This window comes from Cyprinus carpio, chromosome A12, assembly GCF_018340385.1.
Source record: "Cyprinus carpio isolate SPL01 chromosome A12, ASM1834038v1, whole genome shotgun sequence".
Taxonomy (NCBI): domain Eukaryota; kingdom Metazoa; phylum Chordata; class Actinopteri; order Cypriniformes; family Cyprinidae; genus Cyprinus; species Cyprinus carpio.
Window position 1 is genome coordinate 19990136 of NC_056583.1, and position 21206 is coordinate 20011341.

Consider the following 21206-nt stretch of genomic DNA (forward strand, 5'->3'; position numbering starts at 1 on the left):
TACATATGAACCCTTCCAACAGTCACCTATAATAAAGGTGTCAAGAGCTAATCTCAGAACTTTTACATTTTGTGAGCATGATGTATTATAATTTTAATGAGATTACATTTATCCAAAGAAGCAATATTAATGGCAATCATAATACTGATTGTCCTTTTATAAAATCATATGATTGTGTGCTGTTTTTATGCATGTTTTGAAAGAGATTTGACACAGCAAATGTTAAACATGTAGAAGAAAAGAAGGAGAAAAAAAATCACTGAGCCAAATAGAACAGTCCATTTTTGGAATGTTTGGAACATTCAAGTTAACAAACAGAGCTAGCTTTAGTTCTTCAGATCCTTGAAAAAAGAAAAAAAAAGAAGAAGAAGAAAAAGCTAAATAATAGTGTAAAATTGTGCTTACAGGTATTATATAAATGCATTGTCTAGATTTCTATTTTAGAGGATTGTTCTGTTCAAATTGTCTGTTCATTGTACTGTTCAAATTGTCCCATGAAATCACATGGTGAAAATGGATCTTGGTCTGAATGGTCTGGAAAATACTGCTGAATTGTTTTATCGATCATTATTGAAGTGTTACTATTAATACTCTGGTTTCCAAAGAATGATCTGTTTGTCCACACACCACCTGTGATGATACTACTGCATTGTTCATTCATCCAACTGATACACGTGTGATCTGCACCTGCATTAAAGAGACCACAGTCAGGTTAATATGAAGCACTGTGTAGGGAAACATTTCAGATTTCGGTAAACAGAGTGCTACATATATACTAAGACTATGCTAAATATCTTGAGTAACAAAATGAGGTAAACAAAAATATTATGCCTTTGGACTAAATTCCAAGCCCACTATCCTTAAATTAGGACAAGGCAATCCCAGTTTCCCCAAGTCACTGAAGAAGAAAAAAAAATCCAAAATGGCGGCAGGAACAATTAAGAGAACGCTGCGAGAGAGGATTTTTCATAAAACAAAATGGTACTATTTTAGTCAATATTTGTTGTGCTATGTATTAGTCAGAGTTTCACACTGTTTGCTTTGCAATATACTAAATAATCCAACACAACTGGAATGTGTTTTAAGTCAATAATCCTGTACACCTCAGACGAAGAGTGCAATCTGCGTGGTTTTCTGCTATATTTAAAATCACTAAAGTAACTCCATTTCAGTTGAGGATGCAGGAAGACTAAGCCTTGTTTCCCAAAAGCAACTATGGTCGCAAGTTCCGTCCTTACCAGGGGTGTGTTTCCCAAAAGCAACTATGGTCGCAAGTTCCATCATTACTAACAGAGTTCGACAGAAATTACCATAATTGACTAACGCTGCTTTTGGGAATTGAACCCTGGTAAGACTCACTCTGCTCACTGTGTGTTGTTTACCTGAGTTGAGCAGCAGTATCTTGTGGATGACTTTACTGCTAAGGAGGTCCCATACACGGAGATCTCCTGACATACCTCCAGACAACACAGTGTTACCATCCCAGCAGAGACACCTAAAAGAAGGAAAGTGATCTTTGGCTTAGAAATATAGGAAGTTCTCTGCAATTGATATATACAGCTCCTTAACATGAAACACTGTGCAGTATATATACTGTGTGTGTTCTGGTCACCTCTGCTCTAGCTCTGCATGTACAGTAGCGATGAGCATGCCTGTCTGCACATCTGTAACCGCCAAAACACGAATCCTCCCCAAAACTCAGTATATGTCTGCTGTCTGAACACATAAACAAAATTGTATAAAATGACTCTTCAAAACAACAACAAAAAGTCACAGAGATCTTGATACATTTTCTAACGTAAACATGCATTACACACACTCACCAGGACTGAAGGCCACCTGATGAATCTTTCCAGAATGGCAGGTCAGCTGGTTTTAGTGGGAGAGGGTTGGCAAATGTCCCAAAGAGTGAGTGTTCCTTCTTTAGTACCCCGTTGCCAAAAGTGTGCCAGCTGGGCTGAGATCTAAAGTATTAACCTGTAAAAACTATGTATATACAATATACAAATTAGAATAAATGTTAAAAATTTTAGACAAAATAATATAAAAAGCACTTTCTCTTCAATATGTCACAAATAGCATCAGTGCACACATAAATGTACACATTGCACAACTCTGCATGTTCTTTAGTGAAATAACTATTATATATGCCAAAATTCAACCATAAGATCAAGAATTATATAACAGAAGAGGATTAAAATCTGCTACAACTGACACTCAATTAAACTATGGATAAAAATTATTAATGACGTTTTATATGTTTAGATTTAATCTCTTGTTAACCCTAAAGTACCTGCACTATTTAAAAAACTAAACTCTTTTAAAATTGTGGCATGGACATCATTTAGACACCTTTGTGTAGCATGGTGGGAAGACAAGCAAAAAAATCTGTTTAAAATCAGTTTCTTTACATACTGAACTTTGTCAAGCACAACCAATTACTCTTATAATGTAAGGAAATATAAATCAAACATTTTAGTTAAATTTATTGCAATAACTAACCAAAATCTGGTCCAACCTAAACTAGCAAACTACTGAGTGATCACTTAAATTAGGCAACAATATGAAAATCGTTTTGGAGCGTGAATAAAGTTATTTAGAGAACTTTAATAATATTGATAACCCTTCTATTCCAGTTTGCACTGTTTTTATGACTGGCTTTAGTCAACTGTGCATCGCTGGCTAGATGTCTCTGTTACAATTTGTTGTACAGTCTGACATAAACATTGTACATCTGCCTTGCCTACGATCTGTCAAGAAATTATCTTAAAAAAAAAAAGGAAGAAAGCACCAACCCCGGCCTCATTGTTCAAATTCAGCAAGCAGGTCAAATTGAGTCCTTTTTTTGTACTTGAGATGTCATCTGCTTACACATTTCCAAATCTGTTCAAGTAAAACAGAGAAAGTAGGAAGTCAATTGAAAACAGTAGGGGAGATTTACATATAAAAAAAAATATGTTTTGAAGTACCATTCAGCTTTTGCTCATAGAGTTAAAACTAAGTTCAGATTTTATCCATCCCTAAATGTTTTGCAAGAAAGTGAACTGGCTGGGCTGATTGAGAATTACCTTCACAGTAGAATCCCAAGATGCTGTGTAAAGTTTGTCATCCCTCCAGCAAATATGACTAACTGCATCATCATGACCCATCAACGTGTCTTGTCTTCTTCTTCATATGCTATTGAATAAAATATATCTACAGGGAACAAGAAATGATTTGAAGAGTAGATGAACAGAAAAAAGGGGAGGAAGAGTGATAAAATGAAAGAAATTTAGAAATGTGCTCAATTGATGACAAGATTTATAGGGATATGATTGTGGTTACTATATAAATGCTTACACATTGTTGTCCCAGGAGGAGCACACAACGATCTTATCGTCAGGCAGCATCAAACAGGAGGACAGTGCCTTAAGGGTCATTTGAGAAAAAAAAAAAATATATATGTATATTATTTAGAGGTAATATAAGCTTTTATCTAACCTGGCCATGGTATACAAAAACAGACAAGTAATATGTTACAGACAGCAAAACGTCCCAATGAAGTTAAACTAAACTAAAAGCATTCTTAGATTACTTCTTGGCCAATCAAATTAGAGCAGTGGTATTCAGTCCTGGGGGCCCACCACCCCTGGACATTTTGTACGTCTTTTATTTTATGTGTAAAACACATCATAAAATCCTCACTGGGATGATACCAAATGACCAGACATAATTTTCCTCACACTATTCTTCTGGTACAATCATTTTATTACCAAAAAATCCCACCATTCACTGGTGCATCCAGGTTGCACTCAAAAATCTATTCACTCTATTCATTCACAAAGAGAGAGAATGATATATAAAAACTCTGGTAATACTTTACAATAAGGTTTTCATTTGTTAACATTAACTATATCAGTTTAAAAACTATTGTTTAATTTGTTTGTACCTTTTTGGGACTCTGGTTTACTACAGTAAAATTTCTAGAAAGCTTACCATGTTCGAGAAGGACACACTTCTTTGCCATGTCCATTTTCTTTTGAGAACATCTTCAGTGTAGAGCTCTATGTGAGAATAAAGGCCATGTTAACTAACACTCTCCTGTGAGAAGTGATCATTCAAGTTCTGAGAAATCAATCTCAGCTAATTTATGGAAATCTGTCATCGTGACTAATGAGACTAAATAACTGATGAAGTCCTTAACCTTGAGAAGTTGAGAAGATGGAATCCCCACCAAGGGTCACAGCAATGCCTGTTACTGCTCTGCAGAACCCAAAAATAATAGGGTCAAAAGTAGATTTAAAAACCCAATACTAATCTTTGCTTTCAAATAAGCAATTACACAGATAAGGTACTCAACAGATACTCACTCTTTGTGTATTTTGTGGCAAGACTGCAATGCAAGTTTGTTCACTGTTGCTCCAGGCCATTTTCTTACTCTCCTCAGTCAGGTCCTCAAATGACTCCATACTAGGAGACACTACACAAAACATCCATCAAATACTGTGAGGCCATCCTTCTGGAAAATGTGGCAGTCTGGTTTATTGCGAATTTAAAGGGGTCATGAATTACATTATTTTATAATGTTTTCTGAGTTGCACTTATAGTAGGAATTTAACATCAAAAATTGACACAATTTACAAAAGAAAATGACATTTTTAGTCGTTCTCTAATTTGCATAGTCATGGATCCACATATACTGAAAGAGGTCAGGGTGTAGAGTTATATTTCAAGCCATTTTGAGGCATATAAAAAAATAATTTCATGAGGGGAAAAAAAAAGTTTAAATGTCATTTTGATTATCAAAATTTGAGTTCTAAGGGATAAATTTAGTGACAGCAGTGGGAGTTTTAAGATTTAATATAAATTCCCACTTCTATGATTGGACACTTGCTTGGCATTTTTCTTCTGCTTTTTTTTCTTATGAGTCCCTTCTTTTTAAATTTTTGTATTGTTATGTTTACTTAAAACAATGATTTGGCAATCCTTGTACAAACCTGTTTCCAAAAAAAAGAAGGGACACTGCACAAATTGTGAGTAAAAAAGGAATGGAATAATTTACAATCTCATAAACTTATATTTTATTCACAATAGAATATAGATAACATATCAGATTTTGAAAGTGAGACATTTTGAAATGTCATGCCAAATATTGACTCATTTTGGATTTCATAGAGAGCTACACATTCCAAACAAAGTTGGGGACAGGTAGCACTAATCGGCCGGAAAAGTTAACATGTACATATAAGGAACAGCTGCAGGGACCATTTGCAACTTATTAGGTCAATTGGCAACATGATGTGGGTATAAAAAGAGCCTCTGCAGGGCGGCAGTGTCTCCCAGAAGTCAAGATGGGCAGAGGATCACCAATTCCCCCAATGCTGCGGCAAAAAAATAGTGGAGCAATATCAGAAAGGGTTTTTTGTTTCTCAGAGACAAATTGCAAAGAGTTTGAAGTTTATCATCATCAACACGTGCATAATATCATCCAAAGATTCAGAGAATCTGGAAACAATCTCTGTGCGTAAGGATCAAGGCAGGAAAAACCATACTGGATGCCGGTGATCTTCGGGCCCTTAGATGGCACTGCATCACATCAGGAATGCTACTGTAATGGAAAATCACAACATGGCTCAGGAATACTTCCAGAAAACATTGTCGGTGAAACACAATCCCGTGCCATTCGCCATTGCGGCCGTGCTAAAACTCTATAGGTCAAAAAAGAAGCCATATCTAAACATGATCCCGAAGCGCAGGCGTTTTCCTCTGGGCCCAGGCTCATTTAAAATGGACTGTGGCAAAGTGGAAACACTGTTCTGTGGTCAGACGAATCAAAATTTGAAGTTCTTTTTGGAAAACTGGGATGCCACGTCATCCGGACTAAAGAGGACAAAGACAAGCCAAGTTGTTATCAGCGCTCAGTTCAGAAGCCTGCGTCTCTGATGGTATGGGGTTGCAATGAGTAACGTACGTGTGGCATCGGGCAGCTTACACATCTTGAAAGGCAACCATCAATGCTGAAAGGTATATCCAAGTTCTAGAAACAACATATGCTCCCATCCAGACGGTCGTCTCTTTCAGGGAAGACCTTGTCATGGCCCAACATGACAATGCCAGACCACATACTGCATCAATTACAACATCATGGCTGCGTAGAAGAAGGATCCGGGTACTGAAATGGCCAGACTGCAGTCCAGATCTTTCACCCATAGCAAAAAACATTTGGCGCATCATAAAGAGGAAGATGCAACAAAGGAGACCTAAGACAGTTAGCAACTAGAGGCCTGTATTAGACAAGAATGGGACAAAAAGCATTCCTATTCCTAAACTTGAGCAACTTTTCTCCTCAGTCCCCAGACGTTTACAGACTGTTATAAAATGAAGAGGGTATGCCACACAGTGGCAAACATGGCCCTTGTCCCAACTTTTTTGAGATGTGTTGATGCCATGAAATTTAAAATCAACTTATGTTTCCCTTAAAATGATACATTTTCTCAGTTAAAACATTTGATATGTCATCTATTAGTGTATTCTGATAAAATATTGAAATCTGAAACTTCCACATTATTGCATTCTGTTTTTATTTCACATTTGTACAGTGTCCCAACTTTTTTGGAATCGGGGTTTGTATATTATTGTGCTACTGTGTGCAAATATATAGGCTAATTCTCCTGACAATTCTCTCCCAAGTTGTTTCATTGTTGTCAGCACTATGTCTAATGATGATTCAATGGCTATGTAACACTTTAAATTGTTCAAATGTTTTGGTTCAGCATCTTGCATTAGTATGACAGGATCATGTGTAGTATAATGGCAAATATTGATTCTTAATTTTTAAAATATGAAAATTACCGCAACACCTCTTATAAAAACAAAATCAAGAGTATAATTTGTACAGTACAATAGCAAAACAACATGTGCTCTTTCCCATTGAGGCGAAAAATCTACAATTATATTGTGGTCAAAGCATATGTCCTGAACTATCTGAATCCACAGGACCATTCAATTCAGCTCTGCATGCTGGGGAAACAGAACGCTTTTTGGTTGGATAAGTGGCACATTAGGCCTGGAAAGAATGTTGTTGATTACAAAAGAGAAAACAAGCACCGAGCCATTTCCCTTCCCTGATAAACAGCTGGAAAATTTGTTCGTAGTGAGTAGTTTAAAGAATAGTTTAGGTCTTGTTCAGACTGTCAGTCCAAACTTGATTATTTGTGTATCCGACTGGAATCTGATTTAAGTGATTGACTTTTCACACTGTGTATCGCAATTGTTCAGATCCAATTTCTGTGTCCCGTGGCGCCTCTTTTGTTTAAAACTGAATATTTGCATTGGTTTCTATTTGCAATGACGTTGGTATGCCCAAATACAGATGTTGTCGTACAACATGACAACATGTTGCTGTCACACTCGAATACATTCTGCCTTATGCAGAAGCAGAACATAGGAAGCTGGAATGTCTTGTGCTGCCATCTTTGTCCTCAGTCACTCAAAACTCAAAATGAGGTGTGTAGACCAGCAGTTATGTTGTGTTATTTTCTGCTTGACTTGCAGAGTCGCCAACAATAAAAGCCTGTTTCTGCAAAGAAATTCATCATGTTTCTCTACAAACGTATAACCTGTTTAAATTTTACGTAGTGTGAGAAAAGGACATTGGCAACAAAAAAGCTATGCAAAATCAAATCTGAGTGGTCAGACTGAAACAAAAGTAAGAAATGCAATGCTCAACGGTGCACACTTGGGTGTGGGACAAGCGGCCTGGTTGTGCGGCCAGTATACTTGTATTTGTATCTGTATCTGTAATGAACAGTTACTTGAGAAGACCAATAAACCTACTTTTTTACCTACTACTTAAAAAATAACGCAAAAAAAATCAACCACTTTTTTTAATTACAGTATAATAATAAAATAAATAACATCAAAAAAACTTATACTAAAACACCTTATAACAATCCGATACAATAACCATGCAACATAATATAGGCAGTGGCTTCGAGATGTGCAGTTGTGCTTCAGGGTGACGCAGTTCGAGTCCCAGCTTGGGGGACCTTGGGGACCTTGTGTGATCCGATAAACAATCGTATTTTAATATCTTCTAATTAAAATAGTAAGGTTTCCTACGCAGTTTTGTAAAATATGGAAATTGATTTAAGTAATTTCCGGAAAATGCATGGAAAAAGGCAAACTGCAACACTGCTATTTTATTTGCGCTTATTTCAGTTATAGAGTTTACACACTCATTTACTTCACCGACGCACTCATTATTGCATAGTCATTTTAGAGGTTTATGTAAACATAACCATGCTTTCCCTTGGCTCTCTGGTTCCTGCGCAGCTTGGAAAAGTGTGGAATTTCCTTAAGGCCGAAGTAATTTGCAAGTCTGGAAAAGTATGTGAAAATGAGAACAGCCCCCCCCCCCCCCCCCCCCCCCCCCCCCCCCCCCCCCCCCCCCCCCCCCCCCCCCCCCCCCCCCCCCCCCCCCCCAACCCCCACCCCCCCGAGTATGGAAAAATATTTGTTTCGACTATTTGGCCTATTCAGTGTTCTAAAAATATGAAAATTAATAATTCTAAAAATACTTTATCATACAAGCACAGAAATTTCATGACAAACATTTAGTGATCATTGAACATGACTGAATTAATTCAAGGCACAAACTTTCATTACGAAAGTTTTTTTTTTTTACCTCACTAAACAAATGTGCGCTGCAAACCAGCAAAAGATAAAGAAACAAATTGCATAGGACTAGATAGAAAATATATATATCTAAGTTGATTTGTGAGCCTGACTCTTTGAACAGACAGCTGGTTGGTTTGGTTTGTGAGAGACGGGACGGAGAGACACGCAGAGACAGCAACCCAGACGTTTTGACATCTGGCGATCGCACTGTGCTTATTCCATTTGTTTGTGTATCATATCGTACAAGGTTTTTTAAATCATTGACCATTTAAAATAGTAGAGACTTTATGATAGTCATATTATTTTATTATATGCTCTTGCCAAGCTCTGATTTCTAAAAAGAGGCACGAAGAGGCATCAGACAATATGGTTGGTTGATTGCGCTCATTTCATTCATAAAGTTTTACATTCACTAACACTTCACACACTCATTATTGCATAGTGACTTTAGATGTTAAATGTCTAATATTGTGCTGATCCCCTGTGGCCCACCTGTTATCCAGAAAAAACAGGAGTGACAGTGCCAGCCATACAGCTGAAGATTATTCAGCAGAATTATTTGTTCAATCTGTGCCTTTTCCATACTTTAATGTGAAAAACTGAAACTGAAGCAAACACAACTAATACAGTGCTTGTGTGTTTACTGTTGTACCTGGTGAGAGCTCACTGCTGCGGAGGCTGGGGTTGCTGACAGGTTGTGGAAGCGTGAGGTGATCCTCTGAGATGAGGTGTGACAAAGAGTTGCGTGGCGTTTGTCCAAACTCCAATAATCTGAGTTAGCATGGCTATTTTGTGATCTGGGTCCTCAATACTGCAGAAACACAGAAACATACACACTGAAAAATGTACACTAACTATATAAAAACACATACTGTACAAAATGGGATCAAAAAGATATTCAGGCAGTCAAGTAGTGAGCTATATTGAACTAGAGACGACACTATTGTTAATTTAATGAAGTTTACCTATCGCAGTCAAACTCCTCCCTCATATGTTCACTGGATGGAAAACGGAATATATAGTAGGCATCATTTGCATTTACTCATTATAAAATAATATTAAATAACATACTAATCCTTTCATACTTATAACACTGTTTTTTTTATTTAATTTGACTGATGCCAATCTGCGTTTGTCTATTTCTACATTATGGGCGGTGCCACAGCTTCACATCCCCCTCTGTTTGTAGCCAAAAACCAGATCAATCCACTCAGGCAGGTGTTCAGACACTACTGACTCTCCAGTGCTAAACGCATTTTCTCCAAGAAGTCATGCTGGATTATGCATATGTACACAACACACGGAGAAATGTGAGCAAAACAACATATTGAAAGTATTCACAAAGAAATTATGGTGAAAGCCAAGATAGAGAGTGATCTCATACATAGAGCTCTGAAGCAGAACTGGTCTCACACTGATGTTTATTTGCACATGCCACCTTTAAATTTTCATTCATCAGATGTGTAACTGGAGTCTTTACTAATGACCTGTTGAGTTAATACAATCATACGTGTTTGATTAGGAAGACTAAGGGTGCTTTCACACGTGGTTCGCTTGCCTGGTTCTCCGAACCCCGAGTTCGATTGTCATACCCCCTCCCCATGCCCCATCTGGACTGTGTTTATTATTATAATATGTTAGAGTCCGTTCCGGCGTTTCATTTGCGTTATCAAGCCAGCAGCTGTTGTTACCCCATTGCTTTAGTAATGACGGCGCAGGCTCAAGGCAGCAAATGCATCACCTTGCTCTCTGCACTATTCTTCTTTATATTTATGTTTTTGAACCGTTTGTTTTGTTTACAAGGCTTCAATACATAAAGGCACTTACGTCTGTCTTACGAATGTACTGCAACTGCTCTAAAGAACGCTGAAGGCAAACAGAAATGAGATATACAGCTCTCCTGCTTGCAGCGCGTCCAAGTCACGCTCATCTGGAAAGTGTGCGTGAAACACCACACACAATACACACCATTTGGTTATTCAAATAATACGTCATAATAGCGGTTCACTGTTCCGCGATTTGGTACGATTGCGTTCACATCAGCAGCAAAACGTACCGGAGTTCACATGAACCGTACCCAGACCACTCTTTTAAGCGTACTCGGGTATGGTTTGCGGGTTGCGCACCCGAGTTCGAAAGACAGCGTTTCACATCATCCAAACAACCGAACTCGGACGATCAATCGAAACCTGGGTGCGCCACCAAAAAGTGTTAGTGTGAAAGCACCCTACACTGAGCAGTGTTGGGGGGTTATCGGAGGAGACCAGGATTGGGATCCACTACGGTAGATGGAGTTTCAGCAAGTTGATGCAAACTGCCATATGCAGGGCATTATTTTTTTTCCACAACTGTTTTTCATCACACATTAATTGAAAATCATGCACTCATCTTTGTGTGAATTTTATTTATATTTTACCAATTCATTGCAACTTGACAATTTTGATACAGACCAATACACAAGCGGAACCAACCATTTCACAACTTCCACTGTTGTTGAAAGGCTAAATTGCAGGCGCGTGATCCATATATCGTTTTTTCTCTCTCTATGAAATTTAAATTGAAACATGCCCTTTTCTCATGTTTTTGAAGGTTAGAGAGAACCAAATTGAGAAGGAAATAAAATAAGAATGTGCCCCTGATGCCCAAGGAGGAAGTTCAACTTTTTCAACTCTGCCTCCTCCCTGCCTCCTGCCCAAATTCCAAACCAAGCAGATTCTTCAGAAAGCTACCATCACGACTTCCATAGAACTCAGGAATCAGCTGTAAATACACAGATTAAAAAACACACCAAGTACTTTATTGCACTGACCTACATTTGGACCGGTTCACAAAACATTCAATTTCAGCACACTGAAGTATGTTAAAAACACATGGTATTAGCAATAGGATTGAAGTCAGGGACACTGCATTCGTTAAAACTCAACCTCTTTGAAATCCGTGCCATCCCTCTAAACAATTCTTCCACGTCTCCCCAACACTGTATACACAAATGCACATTAAAGTAAACAATTTTTTTCAGTATGTGGTGTGTTTGGTGTGTGTAAAATACCTGTTGAACATTCTGTCTGCATTATCAAATCGTCCATTCTGTAGGACAAACGCATGTGCTCTGGAGCTTCAGGAAGGCAAAAGATATGTCATCAAATACTGCAGTGTCCTAAAGCTATCACAAATGGCATTTTCAAAACCTACAGATTGCATGCTTGTTCTGAAACAGGGACACAATTCATTTATAATGTTGTGTGTTTCCCTCTCCTTCATTTTGGCGTTTACAAGGCAACATTTCAAAGTGTTCAAAGTTTTTTGCAAGTCACATGTGAGGAAAACCATCCTTTCATTACCTGTCCAGATCGGTATTCAAGAGGTCATCCATTAAAAAATGAAACTCAACACTTCATTTTGAAAACTACTTCTGTCTGACGACTAGTGCTACACGAAGCATAAATGCTGAAACCTTTTTAATTAATTAATTAGGACTTTAAACTTGAATTAGCCAAAAGGACAATGGGAATTTATTTTTTGATAATGATAAGGGTTAAAAAAAGCAACTTAAGCAATGGCAGAGAAAGAGACTGACCTGAGGGAGACAGATAAATAGATTCTTACCAACTCTTACACGGTAGAAAAGATCCATATATCCATGTGATGAATAATGACTGCCATACACTAAACCCGAGGCTCAGGCATGTCTCTGTGGTCTGTAGCGTTTCCTGTTGCCACACACACACACAAACACAAGACAAAAACAAATCATACACACCTACCATTTTTTGATATATGATAAGTAACATCTGAATATAAAAAGGCTATCTGTGATTTACTAGATTTCTCAAACCAGTAATCTCTCAAGTCTTTCTGTGTTCAAAGCTCCACATTGGTTTACTGAGATCTCGAAAATTGAAGCAGGGTTCAGCAAGTCTGAAAAAACCTATATATTTTTTCTGTATATGCGTGTGATTTATTTTTTTTTTTTTTGTGTTCTTTTTTTTTTTTTTTTTTGTTCTCAGGATTGTGTCTGTGCTGTGCCTAGAGAGAGACTGAACCCAGCCTCTGTGCTGCTGTAGTCACTGATGACCCAGGGGAAACACTGGATATTGGGAAAGGTCATTCACACTGCGGTCCTGCTAAATTGTTTAGATGAAGTAGGTACTGATAGTTTGGAGATGTGACCTCTCTGCCACTGCAGCATGTAGCTCTCTGCGGTTGTGCACCTCCACTATATGGTTTTCTCTACATCACCACACACAGATTTTCAGTAAATAAAATGCATTCAAACTGGAATGTACATACTTACAAACTCAGTTTGTTTTCTGGACCCCCTGCTGGAAAAACCAAGAAGAACTGTTTTTTGGCACATGGTTGTTGGTTGGTTTAGCATGTTTTGTTTACATGTTTTTAAGGTCAGTCTGTTAGAAGACAGAACAGGGCCTCACTTCTGCTCCTGGAGACCAACTTCATGGCTCTGTTCAAGTCATACTAACAAGTTAAACTAAACAGGAATTAAAGAGGGGGGGTTTTCTTTGACTCCCAACCTTCTGAGTTGGGGGTTGTGTCAAAAATCATCAAAAAAATGAAGGTTCACTGTACTTTCTAGTTTGTCAACATTTAGTGCACTTTGAGAAGAAAAAAATAATGGTTGGTCTGAGGTGACAGACTTTATGTAATCCAAAACTACCAAATACATACAAAAGACATCTCAGTGTTTTCAACCATAAAGGTGTTTTAGTACCCAATGTTCCAAATATATAAAAGAAAAAACAAAACAAACAGCTACTGTTTAGCTTTGTAGTTTGGACCAGGCTTAATAAGCATAGATGGCCAGCGCTGTACCAGAGCAAAACCAGCTACAGTACCATAGGTAGCAGTTTTCAGCTGATTTTCCAGCAGTAGACAGCTTTTATTCACCTTAAGTTAAACCTTTATATCTATATACAGGATAATATTGTTATAATACTGACAAGGCTGGATGTCCCCATCAAATATTTTAAGTTTAGGTTTATTTAGGTTTATTTGCCTATTTAAAAAAATAAATAAATAAAAAAACACTACTAAATAATTTCTGTTATTACTCGCTTTTTTGGAATGTCATATACTGTAAGTAAAACAACTAAACTAAACATATAAGTAAAACCATTTTATCACTACATTGGAATATAAATATAATCTCATTTAAAATGTGTCACATGCACATGCTAAATTTAAGATGCAAAACAAAACAATTCATGAAACAGCAATAATAGTGAAAAGGTGACAAAAAAATCAATCACTATTTTATATAAATTACACCCATTTTTTTTATTAAACCATGTTTTGTTAAATGTTCACTACTGTGTTTAACCAACAACTATTTTCAAAAATATTGATAATCTTGTGCATTTTTATATATATAAACAACATAATACTACTGCTAAACACACCTATATTTTACAGAAATACTGCCCATGTGACAACTTCCCCAGTGAAACCTTTATTAAACATACAAAAAAAACCACCAAGGAAAGGTTGCAAGTAGTAGTAAAGCTCATCTCTTTCTTTAGTATTGTAGAACTTCAGTAAGATATCCGCCGCAGCACAGATCATTCTCTGTTGCAAACACCCTCAAGGCCCTTAACACACACAACACACACCCAGTAAATACACATGTTAATCCACGTATGAATCATGTCTCTGCAAATAATATCCTTGATTTTGTGTGTAAATACCATAACAGACACAAAAAACTAGAGAAACAATTAAAATGAAAGAACAATCACATAAACACTCACCAAAGGCCTCAGCCCATGTCTCCGTTTGTAAGATGCGTTTTACACTATGTAACCCAATCTGCACCACTGAATCCTTTTCAGAAATACAGAAAACACACATAAGAACCCCCAGTGAAGGAACTGCACGGTCTAATAAAATGTATATACGCCAAAGAGTAAGCATGGCTCGCACAAAAACTCACAGGATAGCTGTTGCATTAGGCTGGAAGGTAAAGATCTACAATCAGTGATGCATTAATGTGGACCAGCGTTGTCACCAAAGGAGCAAAACCATTTCTGCCGAACACACTCCTGTGTGGGATTTCTGTTACATGCTGAAAACTGCACACCACACAACAAGCATTGTACTTAATATCCATCTTTCTACTAGATCAACAATTCGTAACGTAAATACAGAAGCTTGGGGTCTGTTATCTGAAGACTGTAACTAATAATATACTATCCAGTTCAAAAGGATCAGTTTTTTTGGTTTTTTGTTTTTCGGACAGAAGTCTCATATGCTCACTGGAGGCTCGCAGTTATTTGGTAAATAGAATGATATTACAATTGAAAAGAAACTTTTTCTGTTTTGTATATATAAAAATGTAATTTTATTCCTGTAATGGCAAGGATGAATTTTCAGCGCAGCCATTACTTCAGACTTTAATGGCACATGAGCCTTGAGGAGAATCATTAGAATAAGCGGCGATTTAGCACTTGAAGAACATATTATTATCAATGCATGATTATTTTTATGGAAATCCAAATGCTTTAAGTGACAAGTTCAAAAACAGCATTTTTTCACGAAGTCGTTTGTGACATCATATGGCTTTAGCTTCACTTTTGATCAATTTAATGCATCCTTGTGTATACAACTATGTAATTTTTTCTTATTAAAAACAAACAAACAAAACAACAAAACTATTGAGCTGATCCCAGACTTCCTGAACAGTAGTGTATGTACGTGTGTCATATGTACTATTGCATGCTTGATTGTCAGCCTGCTGAGATTATCAACATGAAGATGATACTTTTATGGTTCTTACTCTGTTCTTATCAAAACATGTTCTTGCTAACCCGGACTGCAAGATAGCTGCAACCTATAACAGGAAAAATCAGATCAAACTAAAGATCACCAATAAAGCTTCAAAAAGGAAGCAAATGATTATTAATGGAAATTGTTTTCATGTTTACTACCCATATGCTGTCTGGTCACCCCGGCTTATCCAGACAATTACTGCTCATAATGTAACTGTAAAGTCTGCCAAATTATTTAAAACACCTCCTAGATGATAAGTCCACAATGTAAAATTCAGAAATCACAAAAGAAAATGAAACGGGGGTTGGGGGGAGACAAGCCTGTAACTAACATCTGAACAACATCCTCTGTTTTTCCGGATTGACGTCCAACTGAAATGGGACCTTTGTCTCTCCCTAACATGCATCAATACAATAACCACATAAATTAATAAATATTATGTCTTGAATTTACGCAAAACTCTAAGAGGAATAACAACAGATGAAAATATCCAACACTGTAATGTTTGTTTCGCGCACCCACTTCACATCCTATCTGTGGGCAGAGACAGAAAAATAACTCACACCTTTCATATTTATCACGTAGCACACCACATTTCTAACTAGCTTTAATTAGAACTACAATTCTGAGAGAAAAAAAAATTAATTAATAAAACTTGATACTACAGCTATTAAAGAATTAAAGAGAGACCTGGGAAGGCACACTTACCTACTTGGTTTCTATAATAATACAGGCAGGTTTACTTCTCTGCAAACAGGTAAAAAGGAATTGAAAAAGAAAAGAATTATAAATATCTTCATGCAAGATTACACTAAACTCAAACACATCAAACAAAACAAATTATTTATCTGAACATTAATCATCAGTATTACTCTGTAAATGGGTTGTGGACCGTTTCCTCAATGTTGCGATTCCTTTTACTTATTTTCAGAGGATTTTCTCTGTATGAAACACATTTTCCTTATTGTAGAACACCAAAAAAAAAAAAAAAAAAAACCTACACAAACGTCTTGTGTGATAATATGAAGATAATACACCTTTAAAATAGGCTGAACTAGCGTAATCAGGTTCGACAATGACTGAGTTTGGAACCAATAGATTTACCTTGAGAGCCACTACTCGCCGATCTGTATATAAAATAGATATTACAGAGACATCAACTGTTTATATTTGTTCAGTGACAAATTCGACTAAACACCTCATACAGCCGAGGGGACTAGGAAATGTGCTGTAGCATAAAGAAGTCATATCAAGGGTTCAAAAGGAATCATTATTAGAAACACATGCCTACTATACACCCAATTTCTTATTGTTTTGAAAATAAGCATAAACATGATGCTAGTGAATCAAGCTCGAGTCTCTTATATGTTGTGTCACTGTTTGTGGCCGATGCACACCTGTGACACAATGAAATGTACAAGCGAGTGTGAGTGAAACCATATTAACAAAGTTATTTTGTCAACAACTCCATCTCTCTGATTCTGTTGATGTGTCAAATTTAATTCACAAATCCTTGCTGATATAATTGTATGTACTGTAGCTGCCATGCACTGTAACTGTACAGGGATCATAAATGAAGTGAACAAGTAAGCGATTTCAAACACATCAAGAGGGTCAACGAGTCGATTCCTGTTTTACAAGTTTCAAGTTTAGACCTTACACAGAAGCTATTCAGAGTAAAGGAATCAACGTTTTTTGGATTAAACGCCCCCTCACTAGACAAACCGCTAGCCAAAGCAATTCGATTGTCATATTCTGAAAACCCCCCCCCCCCCCCCCCCCCCCCCCCCCTCTTGCCTTTCCTAATACTAAATAGGTCAAGATCAGTTATTCAGTGTAGTAAAGGCTCACCTGTTTGCCACGGCCGGGACCTCTGCTGGTCAGATTATACTGAGTGTGCTAGTTTTCAAATAATGTTCCTCCCGATCCAGCACACAGCCGTGAAAATCTGCATATAAACAATAAACAACTGCAAATTCTTAAACTGAAGCGGGTTGCGCAGACAGGAAATATGGAACACAAAATACTTGAGAACTTTTACAAATTATTGAATAGAAATTACACATACATGTGCACATGTGTCACATGATACATTCTAAAGGACTTTGAAAGCTTCTAAAAGTCCACTAATGGGATAATAATTAGATGGAATCTTAAATCTTTATTAACACCGCCTACTTCTTTTTTACAGTGTAGCAATATTTACACAATGTGAAAATTTTACTTTAAATTACTTTAAGTTATCTTTTTTGTGTTTGCAGGTATATATGATGCCGATAATGATGTGAGAGATACTATAATTCTACAATAAGCAATGAAGACATCCAATAAATAAATAAAATATACGAATTGTCCATTTTTGATTTCTAGCAGTGACTTAGTAAAGTGTCTCGGGCACTGCCCTGAGCTATCTAATATAACGTTAACAAAATTAATAAATAATAAAGTCAACTGTATGACACCGCTGGTCTGCATGTAACCTCAGCAGCCCCTCACCATGCTTAAAAGTGCCAACAGATTTTTAAACTGCAAATAAAAAGCGAGGAATTTCTAAATTAGATCAAAAAACAAAACCGTAGTGCGATTACAAATACGATTGTGATTCTTAACAATTATTGCTATAAAGGGTAAATATTCACACACTTGTGAATACACAAAGAGACCGGGAATTATATTCTCTCCATGCTGAAATCACCCGAGTCTAGAAAAATATTAATTAAGGTCAAAACAATAAAATTATTCACAAAGAAAAGCTTAAATATGCAGCAACATAGAATTCTACGTGTAACAACACTGATACATGTTTGTTGTGTTTCTGTTTTATAGAGGAGGATGATCAAGCGAGCTAAAGAGGAGTGACAAAAATAGGCCTTAAGTCAGAAGTCCCACGGGACGGATCCGTCTAGGAATGCCGGTATACACTAAGTGTCAGTTAAAATGTGAATGTCACACTTTACCGTTCGTGCTGCGATCCTTCTTTAGTATGAGCCATGATGGATCAGTGGCCTGCATCAGAGGATGTAAACACTGAGATCTCTGAAACGGAAGAACCGGCTGATCGAGTCTCACTCTGGCGCTCGTGTCTCTGTCATGCTGCAGTGGAGAAATACCATTTACGTTTTTTGAATTTGTGTTTGTGCATTCATAGCATTCTGCTGACGGGACCAAATGTAAAATTCTACTTATAAAAACTAATTCCGGTCCTTGACTAAAGATTGGCTGAGCCACGTGACCTGTTGTTGTGTTTATTTTATGAAAGAAAAGAAAAGAAAAGAAAAGAAAAGAAAAGAAAAGAAAAGAAAAGAAAAGAAAAGAAGGCAATGCATCAGCAAGTTTCTGATGCCTGAGCCAGTGTCGCACTCTTGGAAGATTAATCAAAGTGAGAAAATAAAAGAAAAGAAAAGAAAAGATGAGAGAGGGGAAAAGTGACAGCCCTCATATCCCTGCAGGTACACACAGACACATTCATAGACTGAAAGACAGACTAATTAATGTAAGAGGCTTTAATCATGGCCAGTATGACAGATGAAGACAGGGTGAAAGGCCAGTGGATTTTGAAAAAAGGAAATTTGTTTTAAAATGAGAGTGTGAGAAACATTAGAGGGAGGAAAACAGTTGTGTTTCTAGTGCCATGATGGGATGAATGTTAGATTGAGATTTATTTAAAAAATAATTAAAAGCTTGACTTAAGCCAAGGTCTCAGGCTGGTAAATTCAAAGTAAATTCAAGTCATGCATTCTTTCGTTTTTTGCATTCACTCTAAAGCATTTATATAATGCATACTATGTGCAAATGGAAAAGTGTGGGTTGTACAGAAGGTGTTTGTCAAATCTCACTGTACGGATCAAGGACAAACAATAAGTGGTGTGTCAGAAATTCAAATGTTGTACATACACTCTGTATTTCTCAGTATCTATCTCGGAAAAAAAAAAGACAAGTGTGTGAAAATGGAATACAAGTCGTGACAGTCTGACACTCTTACATCATGGTGGCATCACCACATTGAGCACAGATTCTCAGAGTGAGAGGTTATGGTTAGGCCAGAAAGTTTCAAGATAAAAGGAAGCCAGACTTTGGCTGTGTTCAAGTGTTATTGTGGTTTTCCAGGCCACTGCACAAAACTCATCTTTCATTTCACAGAGAGCAAAGAACTCCAGGTAGAGATGGAATTGAATTGAACCTTTTGATGATTCAGTTTAACTAATTCAAAACCACTTTTAAATGGATTTAAATATGCACAACACTTGACTAAAACGCTGCATCAAAAACATTATATATGACTATAAATGCATGCATGACTCCATTGTTTTGTGACTTTCTCAGGGATTAAAGTTCTCCGTCGTTACGACGGATTTCCGTTAATTGTAGCGAGTCATCGACGGATTTCCGTAATTGTAGCGAAGTCATCGACGGATTTTCCGTCAATACACTGTTCCGCTGGCCTTAATGTTTTAATGCACTTTTCATAATGTAATGCTGATAATAGGCTTACATTTCTCAAAAATAGGGTAATAAAATGTTCTTAATTTTAGTTAATAGGTCTTAAATTAGGAAAGCCAAGGTATTCAGCATGATGAGGAGGGATGTGATCAAAGCCTGGAGGGGAGCGAATGCCGTTCCTCTCTTCACCTTAAGCGTTTTGTTATCACTCCTTATGGATCCACTCCGGGGTTTGGTTTAGTTTTGGCGAAGTACATGTCAGGACTCCGGCGAGGTATAATTACATTTAAGATAGCAGGACACACGTATAATGCGGAAGGCTCCGATGTTAGGAGATTGATAAAAAGTGTAAATAATAAATGGCGATGGGATTGGCCACTTAGCGAAATTGGGGAAGAAAAAGAATGGCAAGCTTTTAGTGTGGGGCTAAAAAAAATCAACAACCAGGTACGTGCTTTGCCACAGTTGCCACAGGAAATTCAATATGGCAATAATGGCAAAAAAAGTGCCTAGCTCGCCATTCAATTCAGAGCTAGTCACAATGCTGCCGTTGGGCTCATACGTAACATGCTCCCTGCCTGGTGCCGACAAGATACCAAACGGAGATTCATTGCATATGTGGCCGACCGTGTGTGCGGATGTAAAGTGCGCATTATGTCTTGTCATAGCGGAGCATGACCTGTCGTCACTCACAGGTCTCACAACCGCTAGTTATTTAATGCAATCAGTTGTCAAAGACCAGAGTGCACTTAAGATGTCTATTGGCTAATGCACATGCCGTCCTACTTGTGCAATCATGCATTTCTGGCTTATTGGGAAATCAGAATGTAATCTAAGCTGAAAACGAAGCTGTTTTCTTTTAAACTGTAGATGAGGCAACCGATGGAAACATGCGACAGATTCTGAATGTTCTTTTGGTACTATGAATGAAGATGTGGGAAAAGTGGCAACCCAGCATCTAGCCTCGAGGAGGAAACGAATATTGCAGATGCATTAACAATCCAAACCATGAAAAGATATTCCAGTCTATGAGCCTGAACTGGAATCAGGTTGTTGGTATTACTGTTGGAAAACTGCAGTGTGATGAGAGGGAAAAAGTCTGTGAGTAGAGACATCGTCAGAAGAGAAAAATCCATCACTCTGGATGTTCAGCGAGACATGTCATGATGGTTCGGAATGCAGCCAAGGCCTTTTAAACTTTCCAGGGATGTGTGGAACAATTTTGCTCTGAATGTATACTATGCATTTGAAAAAAACACCCAAACAGAAAGAAGTTTTTATGAGTTTAAGTCCTTACTTCATTTGGAGATAAGAGCCTAATAGTC

At 37.3% G+C, this 21206-nt stretch overlaps 1 pseudogene; it reads right to left on the reverse strand.

Annotated features, from left to right (window-relative positions):
* Positions 1–550: 550 nt before the first annotated feature.
* LOC122147061 lies at positions 551–20996 on the reverse strand (annotated as a pseudogene).
* Between the last annotated feature and the right edge of the window lie 210 nt (positions 20997–21206).